This window comes from Nicotiana attenuata, unplaced genomic scaffold (assembly GCF_001879085.1).
Source record: "Nicotiana attenuata strain UT unplaced genomic scaffold, NIATTr2, whole genome shotgun sequence".
Classification (NCBI taxonomy): Eukaryota; Viridiplantae; Streptophyta; class Magnoliopsida; order Solanales; family Solanaceae; genus Nicotiana; species Nicotiana attenuata.
In genome coordinates, this window is record NW_017670688.1 from 216,712 (window position 1) to 226,976 (window position 10,265).

Consider the following 10,265-nt stretch of genomic DNA (forward strand, 5'->3'; position numbering starts at 1 on the left):
CGAGAACTAATGAAATGAGCTTTTGTACAGGAATATTAGGAAACGAGCCAAAGTCAAAATCAACTCGTAAAGGAGTCAAAAGTGAACAAGAACCAAAACAAGGCCAAAAGGCCTACAGTGCGGACCGCACAATTATTGTGCGGCCGCAGACAAGGAGATTCAAAGAGTTGGGTTTTTAGGAAGGCTGAAGGCATGTAGACCACACCATAATTGTGCGGCCGCACTCAAAGTTACGCGGTTCGCAGAAGACAAGAATTAGAGAGAAGGGATATTAGAATCAAGAAGAAATGCGGACCGCACCATTTTTGTGTGGCCGCATAATCAAGAGCGCGGTCGCACTCAGAATTGTGCAGTCTGCAGAAGTCCCGCAAAAGCTAGAGCTCAAGTTTAAGGAGTGCGGGCCGCACTATAATTGTGCAGCCGCATAAGCAAGAGTGCAGCCGCACTCAGAAATGCGCGGTCCGCACAACCTCCGCCGGGGCATTTTTGTCAGATATTTTTAGCTTAGTATAAATAGAACTTTTTGTCATTTTTAGGTTAAGTTGTTTTTAAGGAGAGCACCTGAGCCATTTTCTTTTCTGTTTCGAGTAATTTTGTACTAGATTAGCTTCTAAATATTTGATTATTTCCATAATCAATTATTATGCATTCTATCTTAATTTTTTCTTTAGTTTCTTCATTTTTCATGAGTAGCTAAATTTCTAGCTAGGGTTGTGGCCCAACCCTAGTGTGGGTACTTAATGGATGTTTGATTTAGGGCTTGTTTGTGATTGGGTTAGTGATATTTAGCCTAATTCTTGCTTGAATCCAAGAATTAATGGTTGCAAACATTGATTCATGCCTATTTGACTTAGTCTCTACTTGAGAAAGAGAGACTAAGTCTAGGAAAACCTGGCTAACAATCAATTGGGGTGAACTCAAGAAATTGATAGCCCAGTTAAAGGGTCAAATCTAGAGATAGTAAGACCCAACTTGAGCATATATCACTTATTTTTTGCAATACCAATTTGGTCTTGAGAAAGCCAAATTGGGCAAAATCACTCAAACTACCGAGAGGTATAGAGTGGGTAATTCCGTGTAATTGCTATATTACAACCCCGACTAATCAAACTTGCCCTTGAGTTTACGACTCGTTAGGTAACGACCTAGGTGGAAGTCACGACCCTAGATCCTTTATCATTTGAAAAACAACCAAAACCAAAAATATTGTCTCCTAGTTTTATAATTGCAATCAATAGTTTAAAGTAGAAATAGAAAAAACAAGCAAGAATGTGGAATAGCAATGTGAGGCACATCATACAATTACACTAAATATATACCTAATACCAATTCTAACTCCCTGTGGATTCGACCCTGACTTGCCTTGGGTTTTTATTATTGCATCGACTGCCTCACTACCTATAATTGTGGTGTGAGTTTGGGCGAGATCAATTTTTGGCACTGTTGTCGGGGAGTTAAACGGATTTAGCTATATATCTAAGTTTTTGTGTGAATTGTCTTATTTTCCTTCCGAGTCACTAACTTTATTTTTGAATTTCTTTTAGGTACGTAAATGGCTCTCAACAACGAGCCCATTAGGAATTTGCCAATGGGGGAGGACGTGTGTGATGACCAAGTGGATGAGGTTCCTCTTGAACCTGAAGCAAATAGACGAGGCCGCCCGCCTCAAGATAATGTTCCCCTTTCTCCCCCACCTCCAACAAGAGCAGCAGCTCACCGACAGTTACCAAATGAGGGTTATGCAAGTGCTATAGTCCCACCTCGTATTAGGGTAGGCAACTTCCAAATCACCAATGTGATGCTTACACTACTTGAGCAACGGGGATTCTTCACCGGGGCTCCGGGTAAAATGCTTACAAGCATCTCAAAGGGTTCGTCGATACTTGTTGGGGGAGTAAGCAAACCAATGTCTCCGAGGACGCGCTGGGGTTGAGGCTATTTCCCTTTTCTCTACGGGGAAAGGCATTGGATTGGTTAGAGAGATTGCCCAATCATTCCATCCATATATGGGATGACTTGGCGGAGAAATTCATTTCCAAATTCTTCTCTCTAGGACATATGGTGACACTTCGGGATGAGATTCTTGCGTAGCAAGAACTCGATGAGCCATTGCATGAGATTTGGGAGAGATATCGTACCATGGCTAAATAGTGTCCGAAAAGTGATATGACCGAGGCCATGATCCAACAAACCTTCTATAGGGGGATCAACACAACAAATCAATGTGTGGTTAATCAGCTCGCCAGTGGGAACTTTATGAACACGCCTTATGCCTAAGCTTGTGAAATTCTTGATGAGATGGCGGATACCTCATCGACATGGCAAAGTTGAGCCAATGTTCCTCAAGGTGACCTAAATGTCATTCACCTACACAAAGAGCTACATGATCATGGGCAAGCTATTGCCGAGTTGACAACTGCAATGAACCAATTGGCCAAAGCTCAACTTCAACAAGTTCAAGGGCCAAAACAAGTGAATGCGATGGAAGGTGTGAATATGATGATAAAAAAGAAACTGTAACAAGGTCAACAAATGCAAAGCCGTCCTGAACAATTCATGCAAGATGATAGTGGGTATGACCAAGGGGATTAGTTCTATGAGCAAGAAGAAGAAGTTCAATATGTCAACAATTATCAAGGTCAAAGAAACAATGCTCATAGATAAAATCAACAACAATGGAGGTCACAAGAAAACCAAGGAAATTGGAACATCCAAAACCACCAAGGCAATTGGAGTGGTGGTAACAATAATCAAAGCAATTGGAATAATCAAGGTAACGAAGGCAATTGTGGAGGTAATCATCAAGGCAGTTGGGGTGGCAACAATCAAAGCAATTGGGGAGGTAATAACCAAGGAGGGTGGAACAACAACAACAACAACAACAACTGGGGGTCGGGTTTTCAAAGGTCCCCGATGTTCCAACAATCGAGCAATCCACTCCCTATCCTTCTCAAGGTCCGAGCTCTTCTAACAATGAGATGGGTAGAATTGAGAACATGTTTAAACAGATGAAGGAGAAGAATGTCGACTCTGATGCTCAATTAGCCTCTCACAACACCTCTATTCGCAATTTGGAGGTTCAATTAGGCCAAATCTCGCATGCTTTGAACACTCTTCCTAAGGGGGCACTAACTAGTGATACGGTGGTAAACCCGAAGGGTGGGAATAATACGGGACATGTTATGGCCATGACTACTAGAAGTGGAAAAGGTGGAGATGCAACCACCTCAAATCAAAGAAGAATTGTGGATGAAGATGTTGTGGTTCAAGAAGATGAAATCCTAAGCAATGTGGTTCAAGCTAATGAAGAAGTGAGAATTGATATTGATGAAAATGTGGAGGAGACACAAGAAGAAGTGAACCCGTCTAGGGAACACGTGATTGATATGCTGGAACCGGTAGTGCAAAAGGCTAAGGCACCAATTCCAAGGCCTCCTCCTCCATGCCCTCAAAGGCTTGCAAAGCAAAACAGTGAGAACCAATTCAAAAAGTTTATTGATATGATGAAGAGTTTGTCCATAAATGTGCCATTGTTTAAAGCCTTGGAACAAATGCCGGGATATGCAAAATTCATGAAGGACTTGGTAACCAAGAAGAGATCGATGAATTGTGAGACGATTAAGATGAAACATCAAGTGAGTGCAATTGTGCACTCAATGGCTCCTAAGTTGGAAGATCCGGGTGCTTTCACAATCCCTTGCACTATTGGGAGCGTCGATTTTGCCAAAGCTTTATGTGATCTCAGGGAAAGTATCAACTTGATGCCCTACTCGGTGTTCAAAACTTTGGGAATTGGGCAACTAAGACCCACATCCATGAGGTTGAAAATGGAGGATCGAATAATGAAGAGGCCTTTGGGTATTATTGATGATGTGTTGGTTTGAGTTGACAAGTTCATCCTCCCGGCGGACTTTGTAATTCTTGATTGTGAAGTGGACTATGAGGCGCCTATCATTTTGGGTAGACCTTTCCTTGCTACAAGAAAGGCTCTTGTTGATGTGGAAGCTGGTGAGCTCACTTTCTGGGTGGGTGACAAAAAGGTGGTCTTCCATGTGTTCAAATCTATGAGGCAACCGAATAGTAATGAAGTTTGTTTGTTCGTGGATGTGGTGACAGATGTGATTGTTGATGATGCTAGTGCCACAATGGATGTTGAGGACAAATTGGAAGCTGTGTTGCTCATTCTTGTTGATGATGAGGAGAATGATAGCTATGTGGAATGTGTGAATACATTGCAAGGAATGGGGTCGTACACTTATGAACCCCACAAGCTATCCTTGGATCTTGAGAGCCGGAAGACTCCTCCAAAAAAGCCCTCAATCGAGGAGCCTCCCACATTAGAGTTAAACCCATTGCCTCCACATCTCAGGTATGAATTCCTTGGCCCTTTATCAATTTTACCGGTTATTTTTTTCCTCTTGTTTGAATAACACGCAGGGAGAGTCCATATTGGAGGTGCTACAAAGGAGGAAAAGAGCAATCGGTTTGACATTGGCAGACATCCGAGACATAAGCCCTGCCTTTTGCATGCACAAGATTATTTTGGAGGAGGGTGCCAAACCCTCCGTTTAACATCAAAGGAGGCTAAATGAAGCAATGGAAGATGTGGTGAAGAAGGAGGTAATCAAGTGGTTGGATTCCGGGGTTGTCTACCCCATTTTCGATAGCTCGTGGACCTCTCCGGTGCAATGTGTCCCAAAGAAATGGGGCATGACTGTGGTATCAAATGACAAGAATGAATTGATCCCCACAAGAACCGTCACCGGGTGGCGAGTGTGCATGGACTATAGGAAGCTCAACAAAGTCACTCGGAAAGATCATTTCCCGCTTCCATTCCTTGATCAAATGCTTGATAGGTTGGCCAGACGTGCTTTTTATTACTTCCTTGATGGATACTCCAGCTACAATCAAATTCTAATTGCCCCCGAGGACCAAGAGAAGACCACTTTCACATGTCCTTATGGTACTATCTCGTTTTGAAGGATGCCATTTGGGTTGTGTAATGCACCGCCTAATTTTCAATGGTGCATCCATGAAGGGAGTAAGGAGCTTCTTGCATCATGCGGGTATCGCCGATTCATCAAGGACTTTTCCAAGGTGGTAAACCCATTGTGCAAACTTTTGGAGAAGGATGCCCAGTTCCATTTCAATGAAGATTGTATGAAGGCATTCGAATTACTTAAGTTCAAGTTGACTACTACTCCTATTATCACCACCCCGGATTGGAGCTTGCCTTTTGAACTCATTTGTGATGCTAGTGAAGTAGCGGTTGGAGCAATGTTGGGGAAAAGAATCAACAAAACCTTCCATCCGGTCTACTATGCTAGTAAGACCATGAATGATGCCCAAGTCAACTACACATTGACCGAAAAAGAGCTACTTGCTATTGTCTTTGCTATGGAGAAGTTACGACCGTATTTTATGGGTACAAAGGTGATTGTTCACACCGACCATGCGGCGCTTCGGTATTTGATGAGCAATAAAGATCCTAAGGCAAGGTTGATACGGTAGGTTCTTCTATTACAAGAGTTTGATCTAGAGATTCAAGACCACAGGGGTAGTGAAAATCAAGTGGTGGACCACTTGTCCCTATTGGAGGAGGAGGGGAGGCCACATGACGGCCTTGAGATTAGTGATTCCCTCCCCGACGAGCAATTGCTAGCCATTTCAATGACCGGGATGCCATGGTTTGCCGATTTAGCCAACTATCTTGTGAGCGGCATTGTACCGAATGAGTTTTCTTAAAACCGAAGGAAGAAGCTCTAACGGGATTGCCTTGACTATTATTGAGATGAGCCGTATCTATTCCGGATATGTACCAATGGTGTGATCCGGCGATGTGTGCGGGAAGCAGAAAAAATGGGAATTCTTGAGGCTTGCCACTCTTCACCGTATAGTGGTCACCACGGTGGGGCTAGAATGGCTACTAAAGTGTTAAGTTGTGAATTCTATTTGCCTACTCTCTACAAGGACGCTAGTGAGCTTGTAAAGCGTTGTGATGAATGCCAAAGGGCCGGTGGGATTTCTAAGAATAATGAGATGCCCCTCACTACCATCTTGGAAATTTATATCTTTGATATTTGGGGTATTGATTTCATGGGACCATTCGTGAGCTCTTGTGGAAACACTTATATTTTGGTTGCTTTGGACGTTGTGTAAAAATGGGTTGAAGCCGTGGCTTTACCCAACAAAGAAACTCGAAGTGTGGTAGCATTCTTGAAAAAGAACATCTTCACAAGGTGGTACTTCAAGGGCCATTATTAGTGTGGGGGTTCGCATTTTTGCAACCGGGCTTTTGATACCTTACTCACCAAGTATGGTGTCACTCACAAAGTCTCGACCCCCTACCATCCTCAAGCAAGCGGACAAGTGAAGTCTCCAACCAGGAGATCAAGAGTATTCTATCAAAGACTGTGAATGCCAACCGGACGGATTGGTCAAGAAAGCTTGATGATGCTCTTTGGGATTATAGGACGGCCTACAAGACACCGATTGTGATGTCTCCATATTGATTGGTGTTTGGGAAGGCGTGTTATCTTTCAGTAGAACTTGAGCATAAGGCCATATGGGCTTTGAAAGAGTAGAACCTTGAATGGGATGTCGCCGCAAACCTAAGATTGACACAATTGAATGAACTTGATGAATTCCGATATCATGCCTACACAAGTTCGTCCCTTTAAAAGGAGAAGATGAGTACCTCCATGACAAGCACATCCACAACAAGGAGTTTAAAGAGGATGATCTTGTGCTTTTGTTCAATTCCCGGTTACGGATGTTTCCGAGCAAGTTGAAGTCAAAATGGTGTGGACCCTTTGAAGTGGTGAATGTAACCCTTTTTGGTGCTCTAGATTTGAAAAATAAGAACAATGAGGTGTTTAGAGTCAATGGGAACTGGGTTAAACATTATCTTGGCAAGGTTGATGATGGCCACATTGTGGTGATTCTACATTTCAAATGATTGGTAATCTGCATTGTGTTGCGACGTTAAATCAGGTGCTTCTTGGGAGGCAACCCATGTGTTTCTTTCTTGTTTTTCTTCATTAGATTAGATAGGTTTGGTTTTGTGCTAACTAGTTTTGGAGTGTATGCAGGAATGAGTGTGCATTGCAGGGACTATGCAAGAAAATTTGGCTGTGTCACAAAGGTGTGGAGCGCACTGACACACTGCGCCCGCACAATTCTGTGTGCAGTCGACAACTGGAAGACCAAAAATGCATGCTCTCTGAAGATTGGCCATAAATTGTGCGGTTGCACTCACTTTTGTGCGGTCCGCAGAACTTGTTCAAAGGAACAGGTAATGAGTGCGGAACGCACTCAAAATTGTGCGGCCGCACTCAAGTAAATTTTGGGACCGACGGGTCAAAAGTATAAATAGGGCCTTTCTCATCTTTTTACACTTTACGCTCTTTGAACCTTGAGGCCTAGCAGACACAGTGCATATCTCAGTAGCTCTACGTCTTCTCTCATTTAACCAAGTTAGATTTTCACCTGCATCATTCACTACTGGAATGTTCAATCCATGTTAGATTTTTGTTCTTTCTTCTTAAATTGTGTTCTTGTTTTCTTTGATTAGTTTAGTTAATTTTAGGCCTAAAAATGTCAATGGTTTGTTGTTTTTGCTTAGAATCATGTGGTTAGCATCTTAATTGTTAATTGGGGCCTGAGTAAGTAGCTAATAATGTATAAATTCTCAAACTAGGTCTATTTGTGAACAAAATTGCATGAACCCTAAACCAGTGCTGCATAAATTCAAATTGTGCAGACGCAATCATTTTTGTTTGGTCCGCATTTGAGATTTGTAGCCGCATACACTTTTGTGCAGCCTGCAGCTTTGTGAGTTAGGCCATGTGTGTGCATGAATTGTGCGGCCGCACTCAAAATTGTGCGGTCCGTAGTGGACTTGTGCGGCCGCACACATTTTTGTGCGGTTCGCACTGATGAATGATCAGAGACTCCAGTATTCTGAACATGGGGTTGTGCGGACACACTCAAAATTGTGCGGTCCGCACTTTTGGTTGTGCGGCCGCACTCACTTTTGTGCGGTCCGCACTCGGCAGTCTTCGACCGCACACACTTTTATGCGGTCCGCACTACCCCTTCTGAGACTACTTTACTGCAACTTTCAATCATGCTTTTGTATACATTGCGAGCTTCAATTCTAACCGATTTCTATTACTTATGTGTTGCAGACAATGGTTCGCTCACGTGGTAGAGGAGATACCTAGAAAGGGAGGGCAGAACCCTCCCGAGGCCGGGGTCGAGGCAAAAGCAACCTACCTCTAGCATTTCAAAGAGTCATAAGCAAGAAAGTGGTTGCCAACAGAGTTCCTGAACCCGTTGAGACCAGTGAGTACCTCCCATCTAGGGAAGCTTCTGAGGGTAACTCCGTGCAAGCATAGCCGGAAGCTCAATCACAACATATCCCGGGTAGATTTCATTTGGTAGATGAATCTTCTTCCGTTGCCAGTTCGTCTGATGGTTCGGAAGATGGTAGAAAAGATTCTGAGCCCTCTTCCTCACATGCTCCACCCTCTTCCTCACATACTCCAGCTGTTCCAATCAATTTAGACGATGGTAGAGGGGGCGATACTACAGTGGGAGGTTTAGAGAGATCAAGGAGACCAAAGCTATGGGAAGACCGATTCACCAGTGCTATTGCCTTTGCCAAATTTAGAGAATAGTCGCCATAGAGGTCGCTCACTCTTGAGCGACAATTCCTGATGAAAGATCTAGACAAGCACAACTCCAATGTCCTTAGAAAATTTCGCGAGCAAAAAGGATGGAAATGGTTTACCCACAGCGTCCTAGATGCAAATGAGCACTTAGTCAAAGAATTGTATGCCAACATTACTCACATAAAAAAGGGTACCGAGGTGACAAAAGTGCAAAATTTGAAAATCCGTTTTGACTCCTGTGCACTAAACTCATCTGTGGGGTTTGAAAAAGTAGAGGCAGTTCAATACTTGAAAAAGCTAGCCATGGCTGATGCAGATCGTCCGTGGCTAGCAGAGATTCTGGCAATCCGAGGGTTAACACCTCCGTGGCTCATAGCAGGGGTTCCAATAGTCTGAGCCACCCTAAACTTTGAAGCAAAAGGGTGGAAGACATTCGTATGCAGCCGCAATGATCCATGCCTCAATGAGAACAACCTCCCACTTCCCCGTGCAGTTTTGGTGGCGTCCATTATGGCTGTGTATCCGTTTAATGTTGGTGCCATCATGTCCACCAACATCACTTTAGCTGTCTAGAAAGGTGAAAGTTCCTATCTGTACCCGAACATCCTCACAGAACACTTCAAGGATCAAAGGGTGGAGCCAAGGAACAATGATACTGAAGTAAAGGCCAAGAAGCCTTTCTCATGGTACTACCTTTAGGGAGCTGATCAGTGCCAGCGGTAGTGGTTACTGATTCGACTGCTGAGCCTCCAGCATCTGCATTGCCTTCCACAGCTTCCGGCCTTTCCACTAGGACTGGGGACATGCCACCATCTTCCTCTGACGGACCACCTGCTTCTGCTAGACTATCAGTACCATTATCAGTGCCAGCTTCATCTACTTATCCTCAGACTGCGCTACAAGTCTCCCAGACATTGGCGAGTCTCAACAACTAGATGCAGGCAGTTACTACAAAGTTGACTGACATATACAGTGTTGTTGCAAAACAATTCTCCGCCCCAGCAGCTCCAGCAGAGCCACAGGTACCTCCGTTAGTGGAGGAAACATTGAAGAAGATTTTGGACAACCAGAAGACTATCATGGCCAGTGGTGGCACACGGGAAAGCCATTGAAGATTTGGGCAAATAGGTAAAGATGATGCAAGAAGTCTCATGCATCGAAGAGGTCAGTGGACAAATTGAGAAAAGTTATTACAAATATTACATCTATCGGAGATTTACCACTGGACTTACTTATGGAGGGAGCACCTTTAGCCGCAGCAGCACAGGCAGCACCAGCAGTACCCGAGGCAGCAACCGGCCAGTCTGAGGAGCCAGTTGCGACTGCCCACACCGCTGAGGAGATTATCCAGATGCTCAGCAACCCTGTTGTCCCTTAGCCAGGTAATGATGAGATACAGCTAGAGGAGCCCGAGGGTGCAGCAAATCCCATGCAGACTAAGACCACATAGGGAGTTCTCTTAACTGTCTACCCTTCCCTGTTATTATTTTTGTTAAGCATTGGGGACAATGCTTATTTTCACTTGGGGGGTGGTCTATTTTGATTGATTGACTTTTGGATTTGGCCTGTAATAACTCTTATACTATTTTT